Consider the following 19,129-nt stretch of genomic DNA (forward strand, 5'->3'; position numbering starts at 1 on the left):
TTGAAGGAAAGAGTATCTTTGTACTTGTTAAAAATCACGAGCTTTCCTCATTCGGACAGGTTCATACAGCAAAGTCTGTATGATGTCAAATAGGGTCGTTTAATTTCATTGGCTCAGCTAATTGGTACATGTTTGCAATTTCCCTAAATAAGGCATTGGTCTTGTTGCTTTGAAAAGCTTGGACATTGTTGTTCAACTTTAATAATCTAAGACTGCAAGGCCTGAGAATTATTGTGTCTGAATCTGCATTGCAAGATTGAAGGAAAGAGTATCTTTGTACTTGTTAAAAATCACTAGCTTGCCTCATTCGGACAGGTTCACAACTTTGATGTCTGTTGTTGCATAGCAAAGTCTGTATAATGTCAAATAGGGATGTATAATATAGACTGCGTGGCCTAATGGATAAGGCGTCTGACTTCGAATCAGAAGATTGAGGGTTCGAGTCCCTTCGTGGTTGTTTAATTTCATTAGCTCAGCTGATTTAAACATTTGCAATTTCCCTAAATAAGGCATTGGCCTTGTTGCTTTGAAAAGCTTGGACATTGTTGTTCAACTTTAATAATCTAAGACTGCAAGGCCTGAGAATTATTGTGTCTGAATCTGCATCGCAAGATTGAAGGAAAGAGTATCTTTGTACTTGTTAAAAATCACTAGCTTTCCTCATTCGGACAGGTTCACAACTTTGATGTCTGTTGTTGCATAAGCAAAGTCTGTATGATGTCAAATAGGGTCGTTTAATTTCATTGGCTCAGCTAATTGGTACATGTTTGCAATTTCCCTAAATAAAGCATTGCTCTTGTTGCTTTGAAAAGCTTGGACATTGTTGTTCAACTTTAATAATCTAAGACTGCAAGGCCTGAGAATTATTGTGCCTGAATCTGCATCGCAAGATTGAAGGAAAGAGTATCTTTGTACTTGTTAAAAATCACTAGCTTTCTTCATTCGGACAGGTTCACAACTTTGATGTCTGTTGTTGCTAAGCAAAGTCTGTATGATGTCAAATAGGGTCGTTTAATTTCATTGGCTCAGCTAATTGGTACATGTTTGCAATTTCCCTAAATAATGCATTCGTCTTGTTGCTTTGAAAAGCTTGGACATTGTTGTTCAACTTTAATAATCTAAGACTGCAAGGCCTGAGAATTATTGTGTCTGAATCTGCATCGCAAGATTGAAGGAAAGAGTATCTTTGTACTTGTTAAAAATCACTAGCTTTCCTCATTCAGGTTCACACTTTGATGTTTATACAGCAAAGTCTGTATGATGTCAAATAGGGTCGTTTAATTTCATTGGCTCAGCTAATTGGTACATGTTTGCAATTTCCCTAAATAAGGCATTGGTCTTGTTGCTTTGAAAAGCTTGGACATTGTTGTTCAACTTTAATAATCTAAGACTGCAAGGCCTGAGAATTATTGTGTCTGAATCTGCATCGCAAGATTGAAGGAAAGAGTATCTTTGTACTTGTTAAAAATCACTAGCTTTCCTCATTCGGACAGGTTCACAAATTTGATGTCTGTTGTTGCATAGCAAAGTCTGTATAATGTCAATTAGGGATGTATAATATAGACTGCGTGGCCTAATGGATAAGGCGTCTGACTTCGAATCAGAAGATTGAGGGTTTGAGTCCCTTCGTGGTTGTTTAATTTCATTAGCTCAGCTGATTTAAACATCTTTGCAATTTCCCAAAATAAGGCATTGGTCTTGTTGCTTGGACATTGTTATTCAACTTTTATTATCGAAGACTGCAAGGCCTGAGAATTATTGTGTCTGAATCTGCATCGCAAGATTGAAGGAAAGAGTATCTTTGTACTTGTTAAAAATCACTAGCTTTCCTCATTCGGACAGGTTCACAACTTTGATGTCTGTTGTTGCTAAGCAAAGTCTGTATGATGTCAAATAGGGTCGTTTAATTTCATTGGCTCAGCTAATTGGTACATGTTTGCAATTTCCCTAAATAAGGCATTGGTCTTGTTGCTTTGAAAAGCTTGGACATTGTTGTTCAACTTTAATAATCTAAGACTGCAAGGCCTGAGAATTATTGTGTCTGAATCTGCATCGCAAGATTGAAGGAAAGAGTATCTTTGTACTTGTTAAAAATCACTAGCTTTCCTCATTCGGACAGGTTCACAACTTTGATGTCTGTTGTTGCATAGCAAAGTCTGTATGATGTCAAATAGGGATGTTTAATTTCATTGGCTCTAAGATAAGGCGTACATGATTGAGGGCAATTTCGTGGTTGTTTAAATAAGGCATTGGTCTTGTTGCTTTCCCAAAAAAGCTTGGACATTGTTGTTCAACTTTTTATAATCTAAGACTGCAAGGCCTGAGAATTATTGTGTCTGAATCTGCATCGCAAGATTGAAGGAAAGAGTAGCTTTGTACTTGTTAAAAATCACTAGCTTTCCTCATTCGGACAGGTTCACAACTTTGATGTCTGTTGTTGCTAAGCAAAGTCTGTATGATGTCAAATAGGGTCGTTTAATTTCATTGGCTCAGCTAATTGGTACATGTTTGCAATTTCCCTAAATAAGGCATTGGTCTTGTTGCTTTGAAAAGCTTGGACATTGTTGTTCAACTTTAATAATCTAAGACTGCAAGGCCTGAGAATTATTGTGTCTGAATCTGCATCGCAAGATTGAAGGAAAGAGTATCTTTGTACTTGTGAAAAATCACTAGCTTTCCTCATTCGGACAGGTTCAATTTGAGCAAAGTCTGTATGATGTCAAATAGGGTCGTTTAATTTCATTGGCTCAGCTAATTGGTACATGTTTGCAATTTCCCTAAATAAGGCATTGGTCTTGTTGCTTTGAAAAGCTTGGACATTGTTGTTCAACTTTAATAATCTAAGACTGCAAGGCCTGAGAATTATTGTGTCTGAATCTGCATCGCAAGATTGAAGGAAAGAGTATCTTTGTACTTGTTAAAAATCACTAGCTTTCCTCATTCGGACAGGTTCACAATTTTGATGTCTGTTGTTGCAAAGCAAAGTCTGTATAATGTCAATTAGGGATGTATAATATAGACTGCGTGGCCTAATGGATAAGGCGTCTGACTTCGAATCAGAAGATTGAGGGTTGAGTCCCTTCGTGGTTGTTTAATTTCATTAGCTCAGCTGATTTAAACATCTTTGCAATTTCCCAAAATAAGGCATTGGTCTTGTTGCTTTGGACATTGTTGTTCAACTTTTATTATCGAAGACTGCAAGGCCTGAGAATTATTGTGTCTGAATCTGCATCGCAAGATTGAAGGAAAGAGTATCTTTGTACTTGTTAAAAATCACTAGCTTTCCTCATTCGGACAGGTTCACAACTTTGATGTCAGCAGCAAAGTCTGTATGATGTCAAATAGGGTCGTTTAATTTCATTGGCTCAGCTAATTGGTACATGTTTGCAATTCCCCTAAATAAGGCATTGGTCTTGTTGCTTTGAAAAGCTTGGACATTGTTGTTCAACTTTAATAATCTAAGACGGCAAGGCCTGAGAATTATTGTGTCTGAATCTGCATCGCAATATTGAAGGAAAGAGTATCTTTGTACTTGTTAAAAATCACTAGCTTGCCTCATTCGGACAGGTTCACAACATTGATGTCTGTTGTTGCTAAGCAAAGTCTGTATGATGTCAAATAGGGTCGTTCAATTTCATTAGCTCAGCTAATTCGTACATGTTGGCAATTTCCCTAAATAAGGCATTGGTGTTGTTGCTTTGAAAAGCTTGGACATTGTTGTTCAACTTTAATAATCTAAGACTGCAAGGCCTGAGAATTATTGTGTCTGAATCTGCATCGCAATATTGAAGGAAAGAGTATCTTTGTACTTGTTAAAAATCACTAGCTTCATTCCTCATTCACACTTTGATGTTCATACAGCAAAGTCTGTATGATGTCAAATAGGGTCGTTTAATTTCATTGGCTCAGCTAATTTGTACATGTTTGCAATTTCCTAAATAAGGCATTGGTCTTGTTGCTTTGAAAAGCTTGGACATTGTTGTTCAACTTTAATAATCTAAGACTGCAAGGCCTGAGAATTATTGTGTCTGAATCTGCATGCAAGATTGAAGGAAAGAGTATCTTTGTACTTGTTAAAAATCACTAGCTTGCCTCATTCGGACAGGTTCACAACTTTGATGTCTGTTGTTGCATAGCAAAGTCTGTATAATGTCAATTTGCACTTTGCGTGTTGTTCCTAATGGAGCAAAGTCTGAATGAATCAGAAGATTGAGGTTCGAGTCCCTGTCGTGGTTGTTTAATTTCATTAGCTCAGCTGATTTAAACATGTTTGCAATTTCCCTAAATAAGGCATTGGTCTTGTTGCTTGGACATTGTTGTTCAACTTTAATAATCTAAGACTGCAAGGCCTGAGAATTATTGTGTCTGAATCTGCATCGCAATATTGAAGGAAAGAGTATCTTTGTACTTGTTAAAAATCACTAGCTTTCCTCATTCGGACAGGTTCACAATGACTAAGCAAAGTCTGTATGATGTCAAATAGGGTCGTTTAATTTCATTGGCTCAGCTAATTGGTACATGTTTGCAATTTCCCTAAATAAGGCATTGGTCTTGTTGCTTTGAAAAGCTTGGACATTGTTGTTCAACTTTAATAATCTAAGACTGCAAGGCCTGAGAATTATTGTGTCTGAATCTGCATCGCAAGATTGAAGGAAAGAGTATCTTTGTACTTGTTAAAAATCACTAGCTTTCCTCATTCGGACAGGTTCACAACTTTGATGTCTGTTGTTGCTAAGCAAAGTCTGTATGATGTCAAATAGGGTCGTTTAATTTCATTAGCTCAGCTAATTTGAACATGTTTGCAATTTCCCTAAATAAGGCATTGGTCTTGTTGCTTTGAAAAGCTTGGACATTGTTGTTCAACTTTAATAATCTAAGACTGCAAGGCCTGAGAATTATTGTGTCTGAATCTGCATCGCAAGATTGAAGGAAAGAGTATCTTTGTACTTGTTAAAATCACTAGCTTTCCTCATTCGGGTTCACAGGTTTGTTACAGCAAAGTCTGTATGATGTCAAATAGGGTCGTTTAATTTCATTGGCTCAGCTAATTGGTACATGTTTGCAATTTCCCTAAATAAGGCATTGGTCTTGTTGCTTTGAAAAGCTTGGACATTGTTGTTCAACTTTAATAATCTAAGACTGCAAGGCCTGAGAATTATTGTGTCTGAATCTGCATCGCAAGATTGAAGGAAAGAGTATCTTTGTACTTGTTAAAAATCACTAGCTTTCCTCATTCGGACAGGTTCACAACTTTGATGTCTGTTGTTGCATAGCAAAGTCTGTATGATGTCAATTAGGGATGTATAATATAGACTGCGTGGCCTAATGGATAAGGCGTCTGAGAATCAGAAGATTGAGGGTTCGAGTCCCTTCGTGGTTGTTTCATTTCATTAGCTCAGCTGATTTAAACATAATGCAATTTCCCAAAATAAGGCATTGCTCTTGCTGCTTGGACATTGTTGTTCAACTTTATTATCGAAGACTGCAAGGCCTGAGAATTATTGTGTCTGAATCTGCATCGCAAGATTGAAAGAAAGAGTATCTTTGTACTTGTTAAAAATCAATAGCTTGCCTCATTCTGACCGGTTCACAACTTTGATGTCTGTTGTTGCTAAGCAAAGTCTGTATGATGTCAAATAGGGTCGTTTAATTTCATTAGCTCAGCTAATTGGTACACGTTTGCAATTTCCCGAAATAAGGCATTGGTGTTGTTGCTTTGAAAAGCTTGGGCATTGTTGTTCAACTTTAATAATCTAAGACTGCAAGGCCTGAGAATTATTGTGTCTGAATCTGCATCGCAAGATTGAAGGAAAGAGTATCTTTGTACTTGTTAAAAATCACTAGCTTTCCTCACTCGGGCAGGTTCACAATTTTGATGTCTATTGTTGCATAGCAAAGTCTGTATAATGTCAATTAGGGATGTATAATATAGACTGCGTGGCCTAATGGATAAGGCGTCTGACTTCGAATCAGAAGATTGAGGGTTCGAGTCCCTTCGTGGTTGTTTAATTTCATTAGCTCAGCTGATTTAAACATCTATGCAATTTCCCAAAATAAGGCATTGGTCTTGCTGCTTGGACATTGTTGTTCAACTTTTATTATCGAAGACTGCAAGGCCTGAGAATTATTGTGTCTGAATCTGCATCGCAAGATTGAAGGAAAGAGTATCTTTGTACTTGTTAAAAATCACTAGCTTTCCTCATCCGGACAGGTTCACAACTTTGATGTCTGTTGTTGCTAAGCAAAGTCTGTATGATGTCAAATAGGGTCGTTTAATTTCATTAGCTCAGCTAATTTGAACATGTTTGCAATTTACCGAAATAAGGCATTGGTGTTGTTGCTTTGAAAAGCTTGGGCATTGTTGTTCAACTTTAATAATCTAAGACTGCAAGGCCTGAGAATTATTGTGTCTGAATCTGCATTGCAATATTGAAGGAAAGAGTATCTTTGTACTTGTTAAAATTCACGAGCTTTCCTCATTCGGGCAGGTTTATACAGCAAAGTCTGTATGATGTCAAATAGTGTCGTTTAATTTCATTGGCTCAGCTAATTGGTACATGTTTGCAATTTCCCTAAATAAGGCATTGGTCTTGTTGCTTTGAAAAGCTTGGACATTGTTGTTCAACTTTAATAATCTAAGACTGCAAGGCCTGAGAATTATTGTGTCTGAATCTGCATCGCAAGATTGAAGGAAAGAGTATCTTTGTACTTGTTAAAATTCACGAGCTTTCCTCATTCGGGCAGGTTTATACAGCAAAGTCTGTATGATGTCAAATAGTGTCGTTTAATTTCATTGGCTCAGCTAATTGGTACATGTTTGCAATTTCCCTAAATAAGGCATTGGTCTTGTTGCTTTGAAAAGCTTGGACATTGTTGTTCAACTTTAATAATCTAAGACTGCAAGGCCTGAGAATTATTGTGTCTGAATCTGCATCGCAAGATTGAAGGAAAGTGTATCTTTGTACTTGTTAAAAATCACTAGCTTTCCTCATTCGGACAGGTTCACAACTTTGATGTCTGTTGTTGCTAAGCAAAGTCTGTATGATGTCAAATAGGGTCGTTTAATTTCATTAGCTCAGCTAATTTGAACATGTTGGCAATTTCCCGAAATAAGGCATTGGTGTTGTTGCTTTGAAAAGCTTGGGCATTGTTGTTCAACTTTAATAATCTAAGACTGCAAGGCCTGAGAATTATTGTGTCTGAATCTGCATCGCAATATTGAAGGAAAGAGTATCTTTGTACTTGTTAAAATTCACGAGCTTTCCTCATTCGGGCAGGTTTATACAGCAAAGTCTGTATGATGTCAAATAGTGTCGTTTAATTTCATTGGCTCAGCTAATTGGTACATGTTTGCAATTTCCCTAAATAAGGCATTGGTCTTGTTGCTTTGAAAAGCTTGGACATTGTTGTTCAACTTTAATAATCTAAGACTGCAAAGCCTGAGAATTATTGTGTCTGAATCTGCATCGCAAGATTGAAGGAAAGAGTATCTTTGTACTTGTTAAAATTCACGAGCTTTCCTCATTCGGGCAGGTTTATACAGCAAAGTCTGTATGATGTCAAATAGTGTCGTTTAATTTCATTGGCTCAGCTAATTGGTACATGTTTGCAATTTCCCTAAATAAGGCATTGGTCTTGTTGCTTTGAAAAGCTTGGACATTGTTGTTCAACTTTAATAATCTAAGACTGCAAGGCCTGAGAATTATTGTGTCTGAATCTGCATCGCAAGATTGAAGGAAAGAGTATCTTTGTACTTGTTAAAAATCACTAGCTTGCCTCATTCTGACCGGTTCACAACTTTGATGTCTGTTGTTGCTAAGCAAAGTCTGTATGATGTCAAATAGGGTCGTTTAATTTCATTAGCTCAGCTAATTGGTACGCGTTTGCAATTTCCCGAAATAAGGCATTGGTGTTGTTGCTTTGAAAAGCTTGGGCATTGTTGTTCAACTTTAATAATCTAAGACTGCAAGGCCTGAGAATTATTGTGTCTGAATCTGCATCGCAATATTGAAGGAAAGAGTATCTTTGTACTTGTTAAAATTCACGATCTTTCCTCATTCGGGCAGGTTCACAATTTTGATGTCTATTGTTGCATAGCAAAGTCTGTATAATGTCAATTAGGGATGTATAATATAGACTGCGTGGCCTAATGGATAAGGCGTCTGACTTCGAATCAGAAGATTGAGGGTTCGAGTCACTTCGTGGTTGTTTCATTTCATTAGCTCAGCTGATTTAAACATCTATGCAATTTCCCAAAATAAGGCAGTGCTCTTGCTGCTTGGACATTGTTGTTCAACTTTTATTATCGAAGACTGCAAGGCCTGAGAATTATGGTGTCTGAATCTGCATCGCAAGATTGAAGGAAAGAGTATCTTTGTACTTGTTAAAAATCACTAGCTTGCCTCATTCTGACCGGTTCACAACTTTGATGTCTGTTGTTGCTAAGCAAAGTCTGTATGATGTCAAATAGGGTCGTTTAATTTCATTAGCTCAGCTAATTGGTACGCGTTTGCAATTTCCCGAAATAAGGCATTGGTGTTGTTGCTTTGAAAAGCTTGGGCATTGTTGTTCAACTTTAATAATCTAAGACTGCAAGGCCTGAGAATTATTGTGTCTGAATCTGCATCGCAATATTGAAGGAAAGAGTATCTTTGTACTTGTTAAAATCACTAGCTTTCCTCATTCGGACAGGTTCACAATTTTGATGTCTATTGTTGCATAGCAAAGTCTGTATAATGTCAATTAGGGATGTATAAAATAGACTGTGTGGCCTAATGGATAAGGCGTCTGACTTCGAATCAGAAGATTGAGGGTTCGAGTCCCTTCGTGGTTGTTTAATTTCATTAGCTCAGCTGATTTAAACATTTTGCAATTTCCCAAAATAAGGCATTGGTCTTGTTGCTGCTTGGACATTGTTGTTCAACTTTATTATCGAAGACTGCAAGGCCTGAGAATTATTGTGTCTGAATCTGCATCGCAAGATTGAAGGAAAGAGTATCTTTGTACTTGTTAAAAATCACTAGCTTTCCTCATTCGGACAGGTTCACAACTTTGATGTCTGTTGTTGCTAAGCAAAGTCTGTATGATGTCAAATAGGGTCGTTTAATTTCATTAGCTCAGCTAATTTGAACATGTTGGCAATTTCCCGAAATAAGGCATTGGTGTTGTTGCTTTGAAAAGCTTGGGCATTGTTGTTCAACTTTAATAATCTAAGACTGCAAGGCCTGAGAATTATTGTGTCTGAATCTGCATTGCAATATTGAAGGAAAGAGTATCTTTGTACTTGTTAAAATTCACGAGCTTTCCTCATTCGGGCAGGTTTATACAGCAAAGTCTGTATGATGTCAAATAGTGTCGTTTAATTTCATTGGCTCAGCTAATTGGTACATGTTTGCAATTTCCCTAAATAAGGCATTGGTCTTGTTGCTTTGAAAAGCTTGGACATTGTTGTTCAACTTTAATAATCTAAGACTGCAAGGCCTGAGAATTATTGTGTCTGAATCTGTATTGCAAGATTGAAGGAAAGAGTATCTTTGTACTTGTTAAAAATCACTAGCTTGCCTCATTCGGGCAGGTTTATACAGCAAAGTCTGTATGATGTCAAATATTGTCGTTTAATTTCATTGGCTCAGCTAATTGGTACATGTTTGCAATTTCCCTAAATAAGGCATTGGTCTTGTTGCTTTGAACAGCTTGGACATTGTTGTTCAACTTTAATAATCTAAGACTGCAAGGCCTGAGAATTATTGTGTCTGAATCTGCATCGCAAGATTGAAGGAAAGAGTATCTTTGTACTTGTTAAAAATCACTAGCTTTCCTCATTCGGACAGGTTCACAACTTTGATGTCTGTTGTTGCTAAGCAAAGTCTGTATGATGTCAAATAGGGTCGTTTAATTTCATTAGCTCAGCTAATTTGAACATGTTTGCAATTTCCCGAAATAAGGCATTGGTGTTGTTGCTTTGAAAAGCTTGGGCATTGTTGTTCAACTTTAATAATCTAAGACTGCAAGGCCTGAGAATTATTGTGTCTGAATCTGCATCGCAATATTGAAGGAAAGAGTATCTTTGTACTTGTTAAAAATCACTATCTTTCCTCATTCGGACAGGTTCACATTTTGATGTCTATTGTTGCATAGCAAAGTCTGTATAATGTCAATTAGGGATGTATAATATAGACTGCGTGGCCTAATGGATAAGGCGTCTGACTTCGAATCAGAAGATTGAGGGTTCGAGTCCCTTCGTGGTTGTTTAATTTCATTAGCTCAGCTGATTTAAACATCTATGCAAATTCCCAAAATAAGGCATTGGTCTTGCTGCTTGGACATTGTTGTTCAACTTTTATTATCGAAGACTGCAAGGCCTGAGAATTATTGTTTCTGAATCTGCATCGCAAGATTGAAGGAAAGAGTATCTTTGTACTTGTTAAAAATCACTAGCTTGCCTCATTCTGACCGGTTCACAACTTTGATGTCTGTTGTTGCTAAGCAAAGTCTGTATGATGTCAAATAGGGTCGTTTAATTTCATTAGCTCAGCTAATTGGTACGCGTTTGCAATTTCCCGAAATAAGGCATTGGTGTTGTTGCTTTGAAAAGCTTGGGCATTGTTGTTCAACTTTAATAATCTAAGACTGCAAGGCCTGAGAATTATTGTGTCTGAATCTGCATCGCAATATTGAAGGAAAGAGTATCTTTGTACTTGTTAAAATTCACTAGCTTTCCTCACTCGTACAGGTTCACAATTTTGATGTCTATTGTTGCATAGCAAAGTCTGTATAATGTCAATTAGGGATGTATAAAATAGACTGTGTGGCCTAATGGATAAGGCGTCTGACTTCGAATCAGAAGATTGAGGGTTCGAGTCCCTTCGTGGTTGTTTAATTTCATTAGCTCAGCTGATTTAAACATCTATGCAATTTCCCAAAATAAGGCATTGGTCTTGCTGCTTGGACATTGTTGTTCAACTTTTATTATCGAAGACTGCAAGGCCTGAGAATTATTGTGTCTGAATCTGCATCGCAAGATTGAAGGAAAGAGTATCTTTGTACTTGTTAAAAATCACTAGCTTTCCTCATCCGGACAGGTTCACAACTTTGATGTCTGTTGTTGCTAAGCAAAGTCTGTATGATGTCAAATAGGGTCGTTTAATTTCATTAGCTCAGCTAATTTGAACATGTTGGCAATTTCCCGAAATAAGGCATTGGTGTTGTTGCTTTGAAAAGCTTGGGCATTGTTGTTCAACTTTAATAATCTAAGACTGCAAGGCCTGAGAATTATTGTGTCTGAATCTGCATCGCAATATTGAAGGAAAGAGTATCTTTGTACTTGTTAAAATTCACGAGCTTTCCTCATTCGGGCAGGTTTATACAGCAAAGTCTGTATGATGTCAAATAGTGTCGTTTAATTTCATTGGCTCAGCTAATTGGTACATGTTTGCAATTTCCCTAAATAAGGCATTGGTCTTGTTGCTTTGAAAAGCTTGGACATTGTTGTTCAACTTTAATAATCTAAGACTGCAAGGCCTGAGAATTATTGTGTCTGAATCTGCATCGCAAGATTGAAGGAAAGAGTATCTTTGTACTTGTTAAAAATCACTAGCTTTCCTCATTCGGACAGGTTCACAACTTTGATGTCTGTTGTTGCTAAGCAAAGTCTGTATGATGTCAAATAGGGTCGTTTAATTTCATTAGCTCAGCTAATTTGAACATGTTTGCAATTTCCCTAAATAAGGCATTGGTGTTGTTGCTTTGAAAAGCTTGGACATTGTTGTTCAACTTTAATAATCTAAGACTGCAAGGCCTGAGAATTATTGTGTCTGAATCTGCATCGCAAGATTGAAGGAAAGAGTATCTTTGTACTTGTTAAAAATCACTAGCTTTCCTCATTCGGACAGGTTCACAATTTTGATGTCTATTGTTGCATAGCAAAGTCTGTATAATGTCAATTAGGGATGTATAATATAGACTGCGTGGCCTAATGGATAAGGCGTCTGACTTCGAATCAGAAGATTGAGGGTTCGAGTCCCTTCGTGGTTGTTTCATTTCATTAGCTCAGCTGATTTAAACATCTATGCAATTTCCCAAAATAAGGCAGTGCTCTTGCTGCTTGGACATTGTTGTTCAACTTTTATTATCGAAGACTGCAAGGCCTGAGAATTATGGTGTCTGAATCTGCATCGCAAGATTGAAGGAAAGAGTATCTTTGTACTTGTTAAAAATCACTAGCTTGCCTCATTCTGACCGGTTCACAACTTTGATGTCTGTTGTTGCTAAGCAAAGTCTGTATGATGTCAATTAGGGTCGTTTAATTTCATTAGCTCAGCTAATTGGTACGCGTTTGCAATTTCCCGAAATAAGGCATTGGTGTTGTTGGTTTGAAAAGCTTGGGCATTGTTGTTCAACTTTAATAATCTAAGACTGCAAGGCCTGAGAATTATTGTGTCTGAATCTGCATCGCAATATTGAAGGAAAGAGTATCTTTGTACTTGTTAAAATTCACGATCTTTCCTCATTCGGGCAGGTTCACAATTTTGATGTCTATTGTTGCATAGCAAAGTCTGTATAATGTCAATTAGGGATGTATAATATAGACTGCGTGGCCTAATGGATAAGGCGTCTGACTTCGAATCAGAAGATTGAGGGTTCGAGTCCCTTCGTGGTTGTTTAATTTCATTAGCTCAGCTGATTTAAACATCTATGCAATTTCCCAAAATAAGGCATTGGTCTTGCTGCTTGGACATTGTTGTTCAACTTTTATTATCGAAGACTGCAAGGCCTGAGAATTATTGTGTCTGAATCTGCATCGCAAGATTGAAGGAAAGAGTATCTTTGTACTTGTTAAAAATCACTAGCTTTCCTCATCCGGACAGGTTCACAACTTTGATGTCTGTTGTTGCTAAGCAAAGTCTGTATGATGTCAAATAGGGTCGTTTAATTTCATTAGCTCAGCTAATTCGTACATGTTTGCAATTTCCCTAAATACGGCATTGGCCTTGTTGCTTTGAAAAGCTTGGACATTGTTGTTCAACTTTAATAATCTAAGACTGCAAGGCCTGAGAATTATTGTGTCTGAATCTGCATCGGAAGATTGAAGGAAAGAGTATCTTTGTACTTGTTAAAAATCACTAGCTTTCCTCATTCTGACAGGTTCACAACTTTGATGTCTGTTGTTGCTAAGCAAAGTCTGTATGATGTCAAATAGGGTCGTTTAATTTCATTAGCTCAGCAAATTCGTACATGTTTGCAATTTCCCTAAATACGGCATTGGCCTTGTTGCTTTGAAAAGCTTGGACATTGTTGTTCAACTTTAATAATCTAAGACTGCAAGGCCTGAGAATTATTGTGTCTGAATCTGCATCGGAAGATTGAAGGAAAGAGTATCTTTGTACTTGTTAAAAATCACTAGCTTTCCTCATTCTGACAGGTTCACAACTTTGATGTCTGTTGTTGCTAAGCAAAGTCTGTATGATGTCAAATAGGGTCGTTTAATTTCATTAGCTCAGCAAATTCGTACATGTTTGCAATTTCCCTAAATACGGCATTGGCCTTGTTGCTTTGAAAAGCTTGGACATTGTTGTTCAACTTTAATAATCTAAGACTGCAAGGCCTGAGAATTATTGTGTCTGAATCTGCATCGCAAGATTGAAGGAAAGAGTATCTTTGTACTTGTTAAAAATCACTAGCTTTCCTCATTCTGACAGGTTCACAACTTTGATGTCTGTTGTTGCTAAGCAAAGTCTGTATGATGTCAAATAGGGTCGTTTAATTTCATTAGCTCAGCTAATTCGTACATGTTTGCAATTTCCCTAAATAAGGCATTGGCCTTGTTGCTTTGAAAAGCTTGGACATTGTTGTTCAACTTTAATAATCTAAGACTGCAAGGCCTGAGAATTATTGTGTCTGAATCTGCATCGCAAGATTGAAGGAAAGAGTATCTTTGTACTTGTTAAAAATCACTAGCTTTCCTCATTCGGACAGGTTCACAACTTTGATGTATGTTGTTGCTAAGCAAAGTCTGTATGATGTCAAACAGGGTCGTTTAATTTCATTAGCTCAGCTAATTGGTACATGTTGGCAATTTGCCTAAATACGGCATTGGTCTTGTTGCTTTGAAAAGCTTGGACATTGTTGTTCAACTTTAATAATCGAAGACTGCAAGGCCTGAGAATTATGGTGTCTGAATCTGCATCGAAAGATTGAAGGAAAGAGTATCTTTGTACTTGTTAAAATTCACGAGCTTTCCACATTCGGGCAGGTTTATACAGCAAAGTCTGTATGATGTCAAATAGTGTCGTTTAATTTCATTGGCTCAGCTAATTGGTACATGTTTGCAATTTCCCTAAATAAGGCATTGGTCTTGTTGCTTTGAACAGACATTTACATTTACATTTAAGTCATTTAGCAGACGCTCTTATCCAGAGCGACTTACAAATTGGTGAATTCACCTTTTGACATCCAGTGGAACAGCCACTTTACAATAGTGCATCTAAATCATTAAGGGGGGGTGTGAGAAGGATTACTTATCTTATCCTAGGTATTCCTTGAAGAGGTGGGGTTTCAGGTGTCTCCGGAAGGTGGTGATTGACTCCGCTGTCCTGGCGTCGTGAGGGAGTTTGTTCCACCATTGGGGGCCAGAGAGCGAACAGTTTTGACTGGGCTGAGCGGGAACTGTACTTCCTCAATGGTAGGGAGGCGAGCAGGCCAGAGGTGGATGAACGCAGTGCCCTTGCTTGGGTGTAGGGCCTGATCAGAGCCTGGAGGTACTGCGGTGCCGTTCCCCTCACAGCTCCGTAGGCAAGCACCATGGTCTTGTAGCGGATGCGAGCTTCAACTGGAAGCCAGTGGAGAGAGCGGAGGAGCGGGGTGACGTGAGAGAACTTGGGAAGGTTGAACACCAGACGGGCTGCGGCGTTCTGGATGAGTTGTAGGGGTTTAATGGCACAGGCAGGGAGCCCAGCCAACAGCGAGTTGCAGTAATCCAGACGGGAGATGACAAGTGCCTGGATTAAGACCTGCGCCGCTTCCTGTGTGAGGCAGGGTCGTACTCTGCGGATGTTGTAGAGCATGAACCTACAGGAACGGGCCACCGCCATGATGTTGGTTGAGAACGACAGGGTGTTGTCCAGGATCACGCCAAGGTTCTTAGCGCTCTGGGAGGACGACACAACGGAGTTGTCAACCGTGATCGAGGTCATGGAACGGGCAGTCCTTCCCCGGGAGGAAGAGCAGCTCCGTCTTGCCGAGGTTCAGCTTGAGGTGGTGATCCGTCATCCACACTGATATGTCTGCCAGACATGCAGAGATGCGATTCGCCACCTGGTCATCAGAAGGGGGAAAGGAGAAGATTAATTGTGTGTCGTCTGCATAGCAATGATAGGAGAGACCATGTGAGGTTATGACAGAGCCAAGTGACTTGGTGTATAGCGAGAATAGTAGAGGGCCTAGAACAGAGCCCTGGGGGACACCAGTGGTGAGAGCGCGTGGCGAGGAGACAGATTCTCGCCACGCCACCTGGTAAGCGACCTGTCAGGTAGGACGCAATCCAAGCGTGGGCCGCGCCGGAGATGCCCAACTCGGAGAGGGTGGAGAGGAGGATCTGATGGTTCACAGTATCGAAGGCAGCCGATAGGTCTAGAAGGATGAGAGCAGAGGAAAGAGTTAGCTTTAGCAGTTTGATACAGAGAAGAGCAGTCTCAGTTGAATGACTAGTCTTGAAACCTGACTGATTTGGATCAAGAAGGTCATTCTGAGAGAGATAGTGGGAGAGCTGGCCAAGGACGGCATTCAAGAGTTTTGGAGAGAAAAGAAAGAAGGGATACTGGTCTGTAGTTGTTGACATCGGAGGGATCGAGTGTAGGTTTTTCAGAAGGGGTGCAACTCTCGCTCTCTTGAAGACGGAAGGGACGTAGCCAGCGGTCAGGGATGAGTTGATGAGCGAGGTGAGGTAAGGGAGAAGGTCCCCGGAGATGGTCTGGAGAAGAGAGGAGGGGATAGGGTCAAGCGGGCAGGTTGTTGGGCGGCCGGCCGTCACAAGAAGCGAGATTTCATCTGGAGAGAGAGGGGAGAAAGAGGTCAGAGCACAGGGTAGGGCAGTGTGAGCAGAACCAGCGGTGTCGTTTGACTTAGCAAACGAGGATCGGATGTCGTCGTGGACATTGCTTGGACATTGTTGTTCAACTTTAATAATCTAAGACTGCAAGTCCTGAGAATTATTGTGTCTGAATCTGCATCGCAATATTGAAGGAAAGAGTATCTTTGTACTTGTTAAAAATCACGAGCTTTCCTCATTCATACAGGTTCACAATTTTGATGTCTATTGTTGCTTTGCAAAGTCTGTATAATGTCAATTAGGGATGTATAATATAGACTGCATGGCCTAATGGATAAGGCGTCTCACTTCGAATCAGAAGATTTAGGTTTCAGACGCCTTCCTGGTTGTTTAATTTCATTAGCTCAGCTGATTTAAATAACTTTGCAATTTTCCAAAATAAGGCGGTGCTCTTGCTGCTTGGACATTGTTGTTCAACTTTTATTATCGAAGACTGCAAGGCCTGAGAATTATGGTGTCTGAATCTGCATCGCAAGATTGAAGGAAAGAGTATCTTTGTACTTGTTAAAAATCACTAGCTTGCCTCATCCGGACAGGTTCACAACTTTGATGTCTGTTGTTGCTAAGCAAAGTCTGTATGATGTCAAATAGGGTCGTTTAATTTCATTAGCTCAGCTAATTGGTACGCGTTTGCAATTTCCCGAAATAAGGCATTGGTGTTGTTGCTTTGAAAAGCTTGGGCATTGTTGTTCAACTTTAATAATCTAAGACTGCAAGGCCTGAGAATTATTGTGTCTGAATCTGCATCGCAAGATTGAAGGAAAGAGTATCTTTGTACTAGTTAAAAATCACTAGCTTTCCACATCCGGACAGGTTCACAACTTTGATGTCTGTTGTTGCTAAGCAAAGTCTGTATGATGTCAAATAGGGTCGTTTAATTTCATTAGCTCAGCTAATTTGAACATGTTGGCTATTTCCCGAAATAAGGCATTGGTGTTGTTGCTTTGAAAAGCTTGGGCATTGTTGTTCAACTTTAATAATCTAAGACTGCAAGGCCTGAGAATTATTGTGTCTGAATCTGCATCGCAATATTGAAGGAAAGAGTATCTTTGTACTTGTTAAAATTCACGAGCTTTCCTCATTCGGGCAGGTTTATACAGCAAAGTCTGTATGATGTCAAATAGTGTCGTTTAATTTCATTGGCTCAGCTAATTGGTACATGTTTGCAATTTCCCTAAATAAGGCATTGGTCTTGTTGCTTTGAAAAGCTTGGACATTGTTGTTCAACTTTTATTATCGAAGACTGCAAGGCCTGAGAATTATGGTGTCTGAATCTGCATCGCAAGATTGAAGGAAAGAGTATCTTTGTACTTGTTAAAAATCACTAGCTTGCCTCATTCTGACCGGTTCACAACTTTGATGTCTGTTGTTGCTAAGCAAAGTCTGTATGATGTCAAATAGTGTCGTTTAATTTCATTGGCTCAGCTAATTGGTACATGTTTGCAATTTCCCTAAATAAGGCATTGGTCTTGTTGCTTTGAACAGCTTGGACATTGTTGTTCAACTTTAATAATCTAAGACTGCAAGGCCTGAGAATTATTGTGTCTGAATCTGCATCACAAGATTGAAGGAAAGAGTATCTTTGTACTTGTTAAAAATCACTAGCTTTCCTCATTCGTACATGTTCACAATTTTGATGTCTATTGTTGCATAGCAAAGTCTGTATAATGTCAATTAGTGATGTATAATATAGACTGCGTGGCCTAATGGATAAGTCGTCTGACTTTGAATCAGAAAATTTAGGGTTCGAGTCCCTTCGTGGTTTTTTAATTTCATTAGCTCAGCTGATTTAAACATCTATGCAATTTCCCAAAATAAGGCATTGGTCTTGTTGCTTGGACATTGTTATTCAACTTTTATTATCGAAGACTGCAAGGCCTGAGAATTATTGTGTCTGAATCTGCATCGCAAGATTGAAGGAAAGAGTATCTTTGTACTTGTTAAAAATCACTAGCTTTCCTCATCCGGACAGGTTCACAACTTTGATGTCTGTTGTTGCTAAGCAAAGTCTGTATGATGTCAAATAGGGTCGTTTAATTTCATTAGCTCAGCTAATTTGAACATGTTGGCAATTTCCCGAAATAAGGCATTGGTGTTGTTGCTTTGAAAAGCTTGGGCATTGTTGTTCAACTTTAATAATCTAAGACTGCAAGGCCTGAGAATTATTGTGTCTGAATCTGCATCGCAATATTGAAGGAAAGAGTATCTTTGTACTTGTTAAAAATCACTAGCTTTCCTCACTCGTACAGGTTCACAATTTTGATGTCTATTGTTGCATAGCAAAGTCTGTATAATGTCAATTAGGGACGTATAAAATAGACTGTGTGGCCTAATGGATAAGGCGTCTGACTTCGAATCAGAAGATTGAGGGTTCGAGTCCCTTCGTGGTTGTTTAATTTCATTAGCTCAGCTGATTTCAACATCTATGCAATTTCCAAAAATAAGGCATTGGTCTTGCTGCTTGGACATTGTTGTTCAACTTTTATTATCGAAGACTGCAAGGCCTGAGAATTATTGTGTCTGAATCTGCATCGCAAGATTGAAGGAAAGAGTATCTTTGTACTTGTTAAAAATCACTAGCTTTCCTCATCCGGACAGGTTCACAACTTTGATGTCTGTTGTTGCTAAGCAAAGTCTGTATGATGTCAAACAGGGTCGTTTAATTTCATTGGCTCAGCTAATTGGTACATGTTTGCAATTTCCCTAAATACGGCATTGGTCTTGTTGCTTTGAAAAGCTTGGACATTGTTGTTCAACTTTAATAATCTAAGACTGCAAGGCCTGAGAATTATTGTGTCTGAATCTGCATCACAAGATTGAAGGAAAGAGTATCTTTGTACTTGTTAAAAATCACTAGCTTTCCTCATTCGGACAGGTTCACAATTTTGATGTCTATTGTTGCATAGCAAAGTCTGTATAATGTCAATTAGGGATGTATAATATAGACTGCGTGGCCTAATGGATAAGTCGTCTGACTTTGAATCAGAAGATTTAGGGTTCGAGTCACCTTCGTGGTTTTTTAAT

At 38.7% G+C, this 19,129-nt stretch overlaps 5 non-coding genes across 5 annotated transcripts; all 5 read left to right on the top strand.

Annotated features, from left to right (window-relative positions):
• Positions 1 to 384: 384 nt before the first annotated feature.
• On the top strand, positions 385 to 457 carry trnar-ucg (transfer RNA arginine (anticodon UCG)). The gene has a single exon. It is a non-coding gene; the product is annotated as a tRNA-Arg (tRNA).
• Positions 458 to 5,931: 5,474 nt separating this feature from the next.
• trnar-ucg (transfer RNA arginine (anticodon UCG)) lies at positions 5,932 to 6,004 on the top strand. Its single transcript has one exon. It is a non-coding gene; the product is annotated as a tRNA-Arg (tRNA).
• Positions 6,005 to 10,175: 4,171 nt separating this feature from the next.
• trnar-ucg (transfer RNA arginine (anticodon UCG)) lies at positions 10,176 to 10,248 on the top strand. Its single transcript has one exon. It is a non-coding gene; the product is annotated as a tRNA-Arg (tRNA).
• A 1,712-nt stretch (positions 10,249 to 11,960) lies between these two features.
• Positions 11,961 to 12,033, top strand: trnar-ucg (transfer RNA arginine (anticodon UCG)). Its single transcript has one exon. It is a non-coding gene; the product is annotated as a tRNA-Arg (tRNA).
• Positions 12,034 to 12,586: 553 nt separating this feature from the next.
• Positions 12,587 to 12,659, top strand: trnar-ucg (transfer RNA arginine (anticodon UCG)). Its single transcript has one exon. It is a non-coding gene; the product is annotated as a tRNA-Arg (tRNA).
• The last annotated feature ends 6,470 nt before the right edge of the window (positions 12,660 to 19,129 follow it).

The sequence above is a fragment of the Oncorhynchus masou genome, chromosome 4 (genome assembly GCF_036934945.1).
Source record: "Oncorhynchus masou masou isolate Uvic2021 chromosome 4, UVic_Omas_1.1, whole genome shotgun sequence".
Lineage (NCBI taxonomy): Eukaryota > Metazoa > Chordata > Actinopteri > Salmoniformes > Salmonidae > Oncorhynchus > Oncorhynchus masou.